The sequence below is a fragment of the Saccopteryx bilineata genome, chromosome 3 (assembly GCF_036850765.1).
Source record: "Saccopteryx bilineata isolate mSacBil1 chromosome 3, mSacBil1_pri_phased_curated, whole genome shotgun sequence".
In the NCBI taxonomy this organism is placed as follows: Eukaryota; Metazoa; Chordata; class Mammalia; order Chiroptera; family Emballonuridae; genus Saccopteryx; species Saccopteryx bilineata.
This window is the reverse complement of record NC_089492.1, coordinates 293,904,970-293,917,390: the sequence shown is the minus strand read 5'-3', so window position 1 is coordinate 293,917,390 and position 12,421 is coordinate 293,904,970. Positions and strand designations below refer to the sequence as shown.

General features: G+C 39.0%; 1 pseudogene; it reads right to left on the bottom strand.

The window, feature by feature from the left end:
* The window catches only part of LOC136331808 (zinc finger protein 3-like), a 56,455-nt pseudogene extending 44,584 nt beyond the window's left edge, over positions 1–11,871 (bottom strand).
* Positions 11,872–12,421: the final 550 nt, after the last annotated feature.

Genomic DNA, 12,421 nt, shown 5'->3' with positions numbered 1-12,421 from the left:
TCAAAACTCTCATCCATTAGTTTATTCTCATCTGTGTCTGATGATGAATCACTGTCTTCATGTATAGGCTTGTTTTCAATTACATCTATGGTATTTGAAAGGCCACACTTCAAGGACCTATATAATGAAAACTACAAAGCATTGTTAAAGTAAACTGAAAAAGATAAAATGAGATGGAAAAATATTCCTTGTTCTTGGATAGGAATAATAAATATATCAAAATGGCCATATTACCCAAAGCAATTTATAAATTCAATGCAATTCCCATCAAAATTCCTATGACATTTTTTAAAGAAATGGAACAAAAAATCATCAGATTTATATGGAACTATAAAAAACCCTGAATAGCCAAAGCAATCCTAAGGAAAAAGAATGAAGCTGGAGGCATTACAATACCTGACTTCAAACCATATTTTAGGGCCACGACAATCAAAACAGCATGGTATTGGCAGAAAAATAGACACTCAGACCAATGGAACAAAATAGAAAGTCCAGATATAAAACCACATATATATGGTCAAATAATTTTTGATAAAGGGGCCAACAACACACAATGGAGAAAAGAAAGCCTCTTCAACAAATGGTGCTGGGAAAACTGGAAAGCCACATGCAAAAGAATGAAACTCGACTATAGCTTGTCCCCTTGTACGAAAATTAATTCAAAATGGATCAAAGACCTAAATATGAGACCTGAAACAATAAAGTACATAGAAGAAGACATAGGTACTAAACTCATGGACCTGGGTTTTAAAGAGCATTTTATGAATCTGACTCCAAAGGCAAGAAAAGTGAAGGCAAAGATAAATGAATGGGACTACATCACACTAAAAAGTTTTTGCTCAGCAAGAGAAACTGACAACAAAATAAACAGACAGCCAACTAAATGGGAAATGATATTTTCAAACAACAGCTCAGATAAGGGCCTAATATCCAAAATATACAAAGAACTCATAAAACTCAACAACAAACAAACAATCCAATAAAAAAATGGGAAGAGGACATGAACAGACACTTCTCCCAGGAAGAAATACAAATGGCCAATAGGTATATGAAAAGATGGTCATCTTCATTAGTTATTAGAGAAATGCAAATCAAAACTACAATGAGATACCATCTCACACCTGTTAGATTACCTATTATCAAGAAGGCAGGGGGACCTGGCCGGTTGGCTCAGCGGTAGAGCGTCGGCCTGGCGTGTGGGGGACCCGGGTTTGATCCCCAGCCAGGGCACATAGGAGAAGCGCCCATTTGCTTCTCCACCCCCCCTCCTTCCTCTCTGTCTCTCTCTTCCCCTCCCGCAGCCGAGGCTCCATTGGAACAAAGATGGCCCAGGCACTGGGGATGGCTCCTTGGCCTCTGCTCCAGGCACTAGAGTGGCTCTGGTCGCGGCAAAGCGACGCCCGGGAGGTGCAGAGCATCGCCCCCTGGTGGGCAGAGCATTGTGCTGGGTGGATCCCGGTCGGGCGCATGCGGGAGTCTGTCTGACTGTCTCTGCCCGTTTCCAGCTTCAGAAAAATACAAAAAAAAAAAAAAAAAAAAAAAGAAGGCAGGTAATAGCAAATGTTGGAGAGGCTGTGGAGAAAAAGGAACCCTCATTCACTGTTGATAGGACTGTAAAGTAGTACAACCATTATGGAAGAAAGTATGGTGGTTCCTCAAAAAACTGAAAATAGAACTACCCTATGACCCAGCTATCCCTCTAGTGGGTATATACCCCCAAAACTCAGAAACATCAATATGTAAAGACACATGTAGCCCCATGTTCATTGCAGCATTGTTCACAGTGGCCAAGACATGGAAACAACCAAAAAGCCCTTCAATAGAAGGTTGGATAAAGAAGATGTGGCACATATACACTATGGCAGGGGTCCCCAAACTTTTTACACAGGGGGCCAGTTCATTGTCCCTCAGACCGTTGGAGGGCCAGCCTATAAAAAAAACTATGAATAAATCCCTATGCACACTGCACATATCTTATTTTAAAGTAAAAAAAACAAAACGGGAACAAATACAATATTTAAAATAAAGAACAAGTAAATTTAAATCAACAAACTGACCAGTATTTCAATGGGAACTATAGGTCTGCTTTTGGCTAATGAGATGGTCAATGTGCTCCTCTCACTGACCATCAATGAAAGAGGTGACCCTTCTGGAAGTGGGCGGGGGCCAGATAAATGGCCTCAGGGGGCCACATGTGGCCCGCGGGCCGTAATTTGGGGACCCCTGCACTATAGAATACTACTCAGCCATAAGAAATGATGACATCGAATCATTTACAACAAAATGGTGGGATCTTGATAACATTATATGGAGTGAAATAAGTAAATCAGAAAAAACCAAGAACTACATGATTCCATACATTGGTGGGCATAAAAATGAGACTAAGAGACATGGACAAGAGTGTGGTGGTTACTGGGGGTGGGGGGTAGCGGGGGTTTGGGAGGGAAGGAGGGAGAGGGGAAGGGGGAGGGGGAGGGGCACAAAGAAAACTAGATAAAAGGTGACGGAGGACAATCTGACTTTGGGTGATGGGTATGCAACATAATTGAATGACAAGATAACCTGGACATATTTTCTCTGAATATATGTACCCTGATTTATAGATGTCACTGCATTAACATTAATAAAAATTTATTTATATAAAAAAAAGAAGGCCACACTTCTTAAATGATTTGATAACGATCTCAATCTAGATTTTATCCCAGGATCTTTTCACCCAGATACAAATGTCTTCTATACTTGGTTTCTTCACTCTTCCTGCTGGTATCAAATTTTCCCCAGAAGACTTCATTCATTGGTTCCATTCATCTCTCAAGGCAGCTTTGATGGGTTTGTTAATGCTGACACGAAGTGGTTGGAGCTATGATGTCAAGGTTCCAGGTGCTTGACCTGAGGATGTGACACCTTGCTCAAGCCAGTGACCTTGGGCTCAAGCCAGCAATCTTGGGCTTCAAGCCACCTACCTCAGATTTTCAAACCTGGGTCCTCAGACCCCCAGGTCAATGCTCTATTTACTGTACCATGACTGGTCAGTCTCTTAAAACATTTAATATATGTGGTGACATGATAGTTTGGCATTCTCAAAGAAATACTGGAAACAAACTTTTAAAAACATAAATTTAATTCCCCTATGTATCTTCTTAAAATTTTAAAATTAATTTTAGAGAGAAGAGAGAGAAGTGGGGGGAAGAACAGGATGCATCAACTGAGTTGCTTCGCCTATGTGCCCTGACCAAGCAAGCCTGCGTTTTAAGAATCTTTTTTTCTTTTTTTTTTTTACAGGGACAGAGAGAGAGAGAGTCAAAGAGTGGGATAGCTAGGGACCGACAGACAGGAACAGAGAGAGATGAGAAGCATCAATCATCAGTTTTTCGTGGCGACAAATTAGTTGTTCATTGATTGCTTTCTCATATGTGCCATGACCGCGGGCCTTCAGCAGACCGAGTGACTCCTTGCTCGAGCCAGCGACCTTGGGTCCAAGCTGGTGAGCTTTTACTTAAGCCAGATGAGCATGCGCTCAAGCTGGTGACCTCGGGCTCTCGAACCTGGGTCCTTCCGCATCCCAGTCCGACCCTCTATCCACTGCACCACTGCCTGGTCAGGCAAGCCTGCATTTTAAATCAGCAACCTCAGGATTCCAGGTCAAGAATTTGTCCACTGAGATACCACAAGTTAGGCAGAAACATTAACTTTAAAGTAAAATAAAATTTTATAATTAATAATAAATTATACCTATGTATATATGTAATAAGTATTAAAAATCAATAATTCTGCACAAACCTATTTAAATTTTTAGCAAATATCACACCAAAATAAACAAAAAATTGAAAAACATTAAAACTAGCTAATTGAAAGTATAAAAAAACTAAAGTCTTACCAGAAATTATAAAAACAAACTTCTAAAAAAATTGAAAGTATCTTCAGTTCCCTGCAAATGGCACAGCAGTCATATAAGTAATTGGACACTCAAACAAACTGTAAACACCAAAAAATTGTTAGTTTTTTCTTATACATGAAACATCTTTCTGATGTAATCAAATCTTTCACCTCTCATTTATTTTTATTTTTTTTAAATATTTTATTTATTGATTTTTAGAGAGAGGGAGGGGAGAGAGAGAGAGAGAGAACGGGGAGGAGCAGGAAGCATCAACTCCCATATGTGCCTTGACCAGGCAAGCCCAGGGTTTTGAACCAGCGACCTCAGTGTTCCAGGTCGACGCTTTATCCCACTGTGCCACCACAGGTCAGGCTTTCACCTCTCATTTAAATGTGAGTCCTTCAAACCCTTAGAAACCACTTTTCGCCTGACCAGGCGGAGGCGCAGTGGATAGAGCATCAGACTGGGATGTGGAGGACCCAGGTTTGAGATCCCGAGGTCACCAGCTTGAGCTTGGGCTCATCTGGTTTGAGAAAAAGCTCACCAGCTTGAGCTCAAGGTCACTGGCTCGAGCAAGGGGTTACTCCTTCTGCTGAAGGCACATATGAGAAATCAATCAATGAACAACTAAGGTGTCGCAACGAAAAGCTGATGATTGATGCTTCTCATCTCTCTCCATTCCTGTCTGTCTGTCCCTATCTATCCCTCTCTCTGACTCTCCCTCTGTCTCTGTAAAAAACAACAACAACAAAAAAACCCAACAGCAACAAAAAAAGAAACCACTTTTCTGATTCCTGGTGCTGCTCTTATATTTCTACAGCAACTGTTATCTTATAATTTACTATAAAATAGAATATTTTCTTTTTGACTAATGGTGTAGCTTTTTTTTTAGTGAAAGAAGGAGAGATAGACAGAATCCAATAGGTGCCCTGATTGGGATCCACCTGGCAACCCCCATCTTGGGACAATGCTCAAATCAACTAAGCTATCTTTATTGCTCGGGGCTGACTCTTGAACCAGTTGAGCCACAGGCTGCAAGGGAGGAGGACACTGATAAGGGGGAAAGAAAGGAAAACAAAAGCAGATGGTGCCTGCGAATGCTCACTTCTCATGTGTGCCCTGACTGGGGATTAAACCCAGAATATCTGCATGTTGGGCCAATGCTCTATGCACTGAGCCAGCCAGCCAGGTAGATGGGCTAGGTTTCAATAAAGGCTTTGAAGAAGCTACATAGTGAACACATTTATTCATTGATGTACAACGCCGACCCAGGTGAGGCCCTGGAGCAGTTAAGAGAATTAGTATATGATTGCAGAAGCAATGAATTATGTCACCATGGCTCTCCTTCCATGCTTCTAAATTTTTCTTCTCACACCTTACTATAACGTTCTCACCTCACTATCTTTTCTCAAAATTTCAAGAATGAAAGAATACAGATTTGTAGAAACAATTTCATTTGTAGCAACATTTTTAGGAGAATCATAGCTCATGTTAATTCTCTCATCTTAGAACTCACTGCCCTTCATTTACCACTCATCGAGACTTATCTGTTCTCAAGCTTTACAGAGTCTTTCCCTTCAAGTTATTTATGTAACTGTCATTATAAACTTACATTAATGCCTTTCTGTAGTTTGCTTAACCATAATTCTCTTCTAGATATAAATTTAAGACCAACAGAATACACTGTCACTGCATTTCCAGGTGAAATGATCATCATTTTCTAAAAAGGCTGTGAGATGCTGGGATCCAAAATCCATATATCAATTACAGATGCCCATATTCCAAATGTTCATGAATACCAACATTGAAGCTATCCCGGCACCAGATGCAAACCTGGTTTGTAACCACTATTCCCAAGTACTAGTTTTATTCTCTCAAGTTTGGAATAGACCCTATCTCAAAAAATTTAGTAAAAAATGTTATGTAAAGCCTGACCAGGTGGGAATGTGGTGGATAGAGTGCCATCCTGGGACACAGAAGATACACATTTGAAACCTCGAGGTTGCTAAATTGAGTGCAGGCTCACCAGCTTGAACACAGGGTTGCAGACTTGAGCATGGGATCATACACATCTTTTCATGTTTCTGGCTTGAGCCAAAAAGTCACTGGCTTGAATCCAAGGTCGCTGGTTTAAACAAGTGATCTCTTGTTCCGCTGTAGCCCCTCGGTCTAGACACATAAGAAAGCAATCAAAGAACAAGGAACGGGCCACAACAAAGAACAGATGCTTCTCATCTCTCCCTCCCTATCTATCCTGGTCTGTCCCTCTGCTCACTCTTTAAAAAATAAAATTATACACAAATGTTTGCATTAGCTTTATTTTCATTATTAAATAATGAGAAACAACCAAATCTACATGAACAAATGAACAGATAAAGAAATAATGATACAATCAAGAAATATCTCAGGAAAAAAAGAGAGAAGCTACTTATATAACATTAATGAATGCCGATGGACATATACAACAGAAATATAAGCAGAAAAAGTGGTTTTATTCCCATCTTATACATTCTGGAAAATGAAAAGTGATCTAGTAAAATACATAGGAAGTCTCTGGTTACTTGGAGAGCTGTGATGAGCAGGAAGAGATTATAAAAGACATGAAGTAAACCCACAGTGACAGGGTCAGTATTAGGATTATGGGGAGCTCCAGTTTCACACATATGTTGAGGCTTAAAATGTAACAATTTGCCCAATTATTTCTGGAAAGTGGGTTTGGGAACTCTATGTTCAATTCGTATTCTCATGCCCTCTGGAGGTCAGTCTTTTTTCAGTGACATCAAATCTACTAAACAATAAAGAACTAACTCTCTTTCAATCAATAGGAATGCTGGCTAGGTCACAAAAACATATCCCTAGAAAATAGATACCACTTTTCTTTAATTTCCTGCCCAGGTATAATAGTTCATAAGGTACAAAAATTTACAAAACCTTTGGTTTATTTTCAATAACAATGACTTCATCCATGGAGATAAAGATCGCAGAAAACCCTCCTATTTGTGTACACTCTGATTCTGCAGTTGTTTTCACAGAAACATTTCTGGATGCACATTTAGAAGAGGCACATTCCATCTAGCCTGTGCAAAGATATGGTCCCTTTTAACCCCAAATAGGCCAGTGCTTCTGTAGCAATCAGGGGTTACTCTTGAATCTCTACGCCCCTGCAACCAAGTGACCATTAGCCATGGAATTGTAGATGTTACAACACATGGCGCCCTGTAAAGTTAGTTCAGTGCTAGAGCATCAGCCCAGCATGTTGAGGTCCCTGGTATGATTCCTGGTCAGTGCACACAGGAGAAGCAACCATCTGCTTCTCCATTCCCCCCTTTTTGCTTCTCTCTTTCTCTCCCACTCCTGCAGCCATGGTATGATTATTGTAAATTGGCCCCAGGTGATGAGGAAGGCTCCATCTCATCTGCCTCAGGCGCTAAGAAGAGCTTGCTTGCTGAGGAATGGAACAATGCCCCAAGTGGATAGAACATCACCCCTCAGTGAGCTTGCCAGGTGAATCAGGATGCATGCAGGAGTCTCTCTGCCTCCCCTTCTCTCACTGAATAAAAATAACAATGACACACAGCTTAATTTCAAATAAAGAAATTATTTGAAAAATAATTTCTTTCACCAATACTAGCAGTCCTTTAAATAAAAAAAAGTCATGTTTTTCCAGAAGAAACTGATGTTGCAACACCTACCAACACTTCAAAGCAATCTGTAAATTTCCTAAAATCTGTAAATTTAGGCTGCACAGTAGGCCCACAGAATCTGGCAGTCTATCCAAGGAGGATATGTGGAACAATAAAAATCTGGGGAAAGCTGATTTCAGCACCACACTGTGCCTTCAAACTCACAGAAAGTTTGAATTCCATGTAAAAGTTGTTGACCTTTTCATGCCTCTAGAGTCAAAATCTACTTACAAAAAAATTTGTAAGAATGTCAGTATCTTTGTATGAAATTCTAGAACTAAAAAAATTTGACCCCAAATTTTTTAAAATTTTATTGCAAGAATATATAATAGGCAACCCTCATAATCCACAATATGTTCATTATATCTCTTATATAATGATTTTATAAGAGATTTATAACCTAAATTGCACAGTAAATAAAATATTCAAAATTAAGGAGGACTCGAACAAAAGGGGCTTCATTATTTTACAAACCACCGGGACATGGCTATCGCATTTCTTGCATTGGTGACTTGAACTTTTGAAATATTCACTACAGGTATTTAAAAAAACCAGGTCCCCAAAAAGGCAGTCTACCTACAAGCTGTCAGCTGAATGCAGATTATGTTCTCTGAGTCAACACTGAGTCAGGTCCATGTCACAACTTATCAGAGTAAAAGAAATGCTGATCCCGTAATAGCTCACACTACCTATAATTTCCTCCAACAAATCAGAAAAAACAAATCAGCTTCCCTAGGACATAAAAATAGTGGCTGATGTAAACAGTGAACACCTGATAGATGGTACAGGTGAAATATCTTTGGCAACAGAAATTTGCAAAGACATAAATCTGGGAAGAATTCTGGATAACATAGACACAGATGCTTCCCACCTAAGGAAAACTTGTTAAAAATTATTTTTTGAAAATTTTTATACCATTGATATTTGGGTACATAAAATTAAAATAAGCCAAATGAAGCCTCAGAGTTACCTACACTGCTGTTAACACTTACTAAAAAAACTGTATGTTTCTGATACTTCTAAGATTGTCCTTTACTGTGAACTCTCATGTGTTTACACTGGTGAGAATTGCTAGCAAAGATTTTCCACATTCATTGCACTCAAAAGGTCTTTCACCAGTGTGAACTCTGATAATTCAAATGACACTTCAGTTTAAAAGATTTCCCACACTCAGTGCACTCATAAGGCCTTTCTCCACTGTGAATTCTGATAATAAAAGCCAGTACTACTAGAAAAAAATTTCTCACATTCATTGCACTCAAAAGGTCTTTCTTCAGTGTGAATTATCTGATAATTCAAATGATACTTTAGGTTAAAAGATTTCCCACACTCACTGCATTCATAAGGCCTTTCTCCAGTTTGAACTCTGATGACAAAGTTTAGAGCTACTGCTATATGATTTCCCACATTCATTGCACTCAAAAGGCCTTTCTCCAGTGTGAATTCTCTGATGATAATAAAGGCCAGTGCTACTAGAAAAAGATTTTCCACATACACTGCACTCAAAAGGCCTTTCTCCACTGTGAACTCTCTGGTTTAATGAAGGTTAGAGTTACTGAAATAAGATTTTCCACACTCACTGCACTCATAAGGCCTTTCTCCTGTGTGAACTTGGATGACTATGAAGGCCATGTTTCCCTTTAAAAAGTTTTCCACATTCACTGCATCCATATGGCCTTTCTTCTGGGTGAACTCTTGGATGACTACAAGGGTCATAGTTCCTGAGAAAAGATTTCCCACATTCACTGCACTTATATATTACTAATTTCTTTACAGTTTGGACCAGCAAGTCAAAAGACACACCAGATTTAAATAACTGGGCAGAGGGCTGAAACTCTTACACGGAATCAGCTCTGAGAAACTGCGCCACTGCATATTTCTTGAGTTCCAAAAGCCATGGCTCAGCAGATAAAACTAGAAAATTTTGCCTTTTTTCCCCATTTGTTTCATCCCCAACCCTGCATGTCTACTGTTTCTTTTCATGAACAAGGACACAAGAAGAGTCAGAGTCCCAGAGCTTATCAATCACAAAGGACATCTGGTTTTTGGAGGCATTCCTCCAAGAATTCTGCATACATGCATTCAAGTAGCCCTGGCCATTGTCTCTCCATGGCCAATATACTCCAAGATCTCTTGTCTCCACTTAACCTTTGCTCTGCAGTTAACTGCCGTTTATATTGGTGCAGAGTCATCTCCTACATATCCCCCTTTTTTTCTTTTTTAGTTAGCCTACACTGACTTTTCTAACTACTTCTACTTATTTTTAGTCATCTCTTTCTTGCTGGCAAAATCTTCTAATTGGTTACAAAGAAAACCTTTGGCAATAATGGTTCTAGTAAAGTTACTAAAATTTCCTAAAATCCTATTGGTTTTATAGCTACCTTATTGGTAGTATCATCAGCTGCTTGGTTTTCTTAGAGTTTCCATGGAGTTTTCCTCTTTAGGTGCTCCAGACAGTAAATGATGACCACTACTTCAGGAGAACAGTCTTCTGTATTCTCCAGGATGAGGGTTTGAGCCTCGCCTTTGTTAGTTCTTAAGTCTTCTGAGGGCCCCTCTTCAACTGTGCCTGTCTTAGGTTGTTCCTGCCTTCAGGAGTCTTACCCGTCATTGACTAACCCGCCATCTTAGGGGCCAAACAGGGTTATTTATATTCATGAGAGTGAGGAAGAAGCAACGTCCCTTCCGAAATGCTTAGTTTTTGCAGCTGATGTTTCTACCTATTAAAAAACTTATAATACATTTTCTTTCTAATTTCTAGAGCTGAATGCTAGATAAAGACTATATTGCTTTTTATTTAGCTTGCACTTTATGAAGCATAAGAGGTAACATGGAAATTGCTGCTCTATTTTGCTTTGATGCTGATTGTCTCTTCTAATTATATGTAAAAGAAATATAAAACAAATGATTAGTACAATGTCTCCTACAGTTCCTCCAAAAATCTTAAAATGTTTTAGAGGATACAACTTACCGATTCCATCAGAAATAGCAGTTATTAAAATTTCTCCATCAATGAGTTTCAACTGATCCTTAAAAGTAGCATCAGTATGCTTTTGTAAATCTAAAATTTCCATAGTTAGGTTTCCATGATTGAACAAATGCTTTTTAAGATTTTCCCAAGGGAAATAAGTATGATTCCAATAGGGGTAACACAAAAAGTAGTTACATTCCAATTACTTTTAGCTTAATTTGTCTTTGCCTGCTAACAATTTGATCTCCTACCATAATCAGTTTGTTCAAAATCATTAACTTTAGCATTAATGTTACTATCTATATGTCGTTGAGAAGTCCACAGTTGTTCAGAATCTTCATGCCATTTTTGTACAAGGTCCACAGTCTGTATGCTTTGATGTAATGCAATTCCAGATACAGCAACTGTGGTAGTTACAGCTACTAGTTCTAAAATGATGGCGATGATCAGTCCAACCAGACACTTGGTTCACTTCAAAGACTTAATAAGATGTTGTAACAGCATCATGGAAGGGGAATCTTGCCACATCCGATGCATCTGTACTGGAATCCAGACTCCTGTTTGGGCTCTTAAGATGTATATAGACTTTGACTATTTTTATTAAAAAGAATAAAAGAGTTAATACATGTATAAAAATCATACTTATTGCAAGTTATTGAATAATTTTCAGCTGTCCATTTGGTTTCACCTACAATAAACATATAAGGCAATCTAACACAAGCAGATATGAAATGTGTCTCATTCTTCTTAAAGGTTAACATAGTGTGATTAGAAGGATAATTCCTCCAGATTTCTCCTTTCTACACTGACATATGTTTAAGTGACATGGCTGCTTTCTACAAATAATATTGTATAGGGCCAAATTTTATATTGGAGGAGCTTGAAGTGACATTCCTCCTCCAAGCCATATGATAGAGAGCCAAGCTTGAGTTTCTATTTTTAAACAATGTGGCTCATGTCCTATATATATAAGTAATCCCTCAACTCCTGTTTTATAACATTCTAATTTCATGCCTTCTTCCGAAGGTACTAAGGGACCTCTATCATCAAAAGGTCCTGGAAGCCAATTAGAGTCATTAATAAGAATAGGAATGACACTATCTTCCCAATGAATAACTCTACTTAGTGGAGGATTAGGGATTTATGCCCAATAACTAAAATTTTCAGCTCTACTTACTGGAATTGTTACTAAAGCAATCATTGCTAAAAATGGGTTAGTAGCATTTTGTTCTTTTCTAGTAGCTTGTAGCATTTTTTTACCCTCAAAGGTCAGCTTTTTAAGTTGATCCCAACTTAGTATTTTAGCCTTTTCAATACCAAGCAGCGGCACTTTTAATGTTTTTCTTTCGAAGTTTAATGTTTCCATTTCAGTAATGGGTGAATATTGAAAGATTCTATTTCTCTTACTCATTGTTAGTTTAATTCTGTGAGCAGGGATCCAAAGGACTTCACCAGATTCTGCAATGACACAAGCAAACCCTCTTCCTCAATATTATACTACACCAGGTACCCATTGATCCAGTTCATTGTTATAATGCACAGGTTCATTAATCTTAACACTATTATTTTTTCTCCAATGTCTGTCTGCATCAAATTATCTTCTATATTTAAAAATTTTAAAGTAAATAAAGCTTTATGTCTAGCCAATGCAATTGTTTATGTAACAAATAGCCAATGCAATTTGCCAATCAATATTTAACTTCCGGCCCTGGCCGGTTGGCTCAGCGGTAGAGCGTCGGCCTGGCGTGCGGGGGACCCGGGTTCGATTCCCGGCCAGGGCACATAGGAGGAGCACCCATTTGCTTCTCCACCCCCCCTCCTTCCTCTCTGTCTCTCTCTTCCCTCCCGTAGCCGAGGCTCCATTGGAGCAGGGATGGCCCGGGCGCTGGG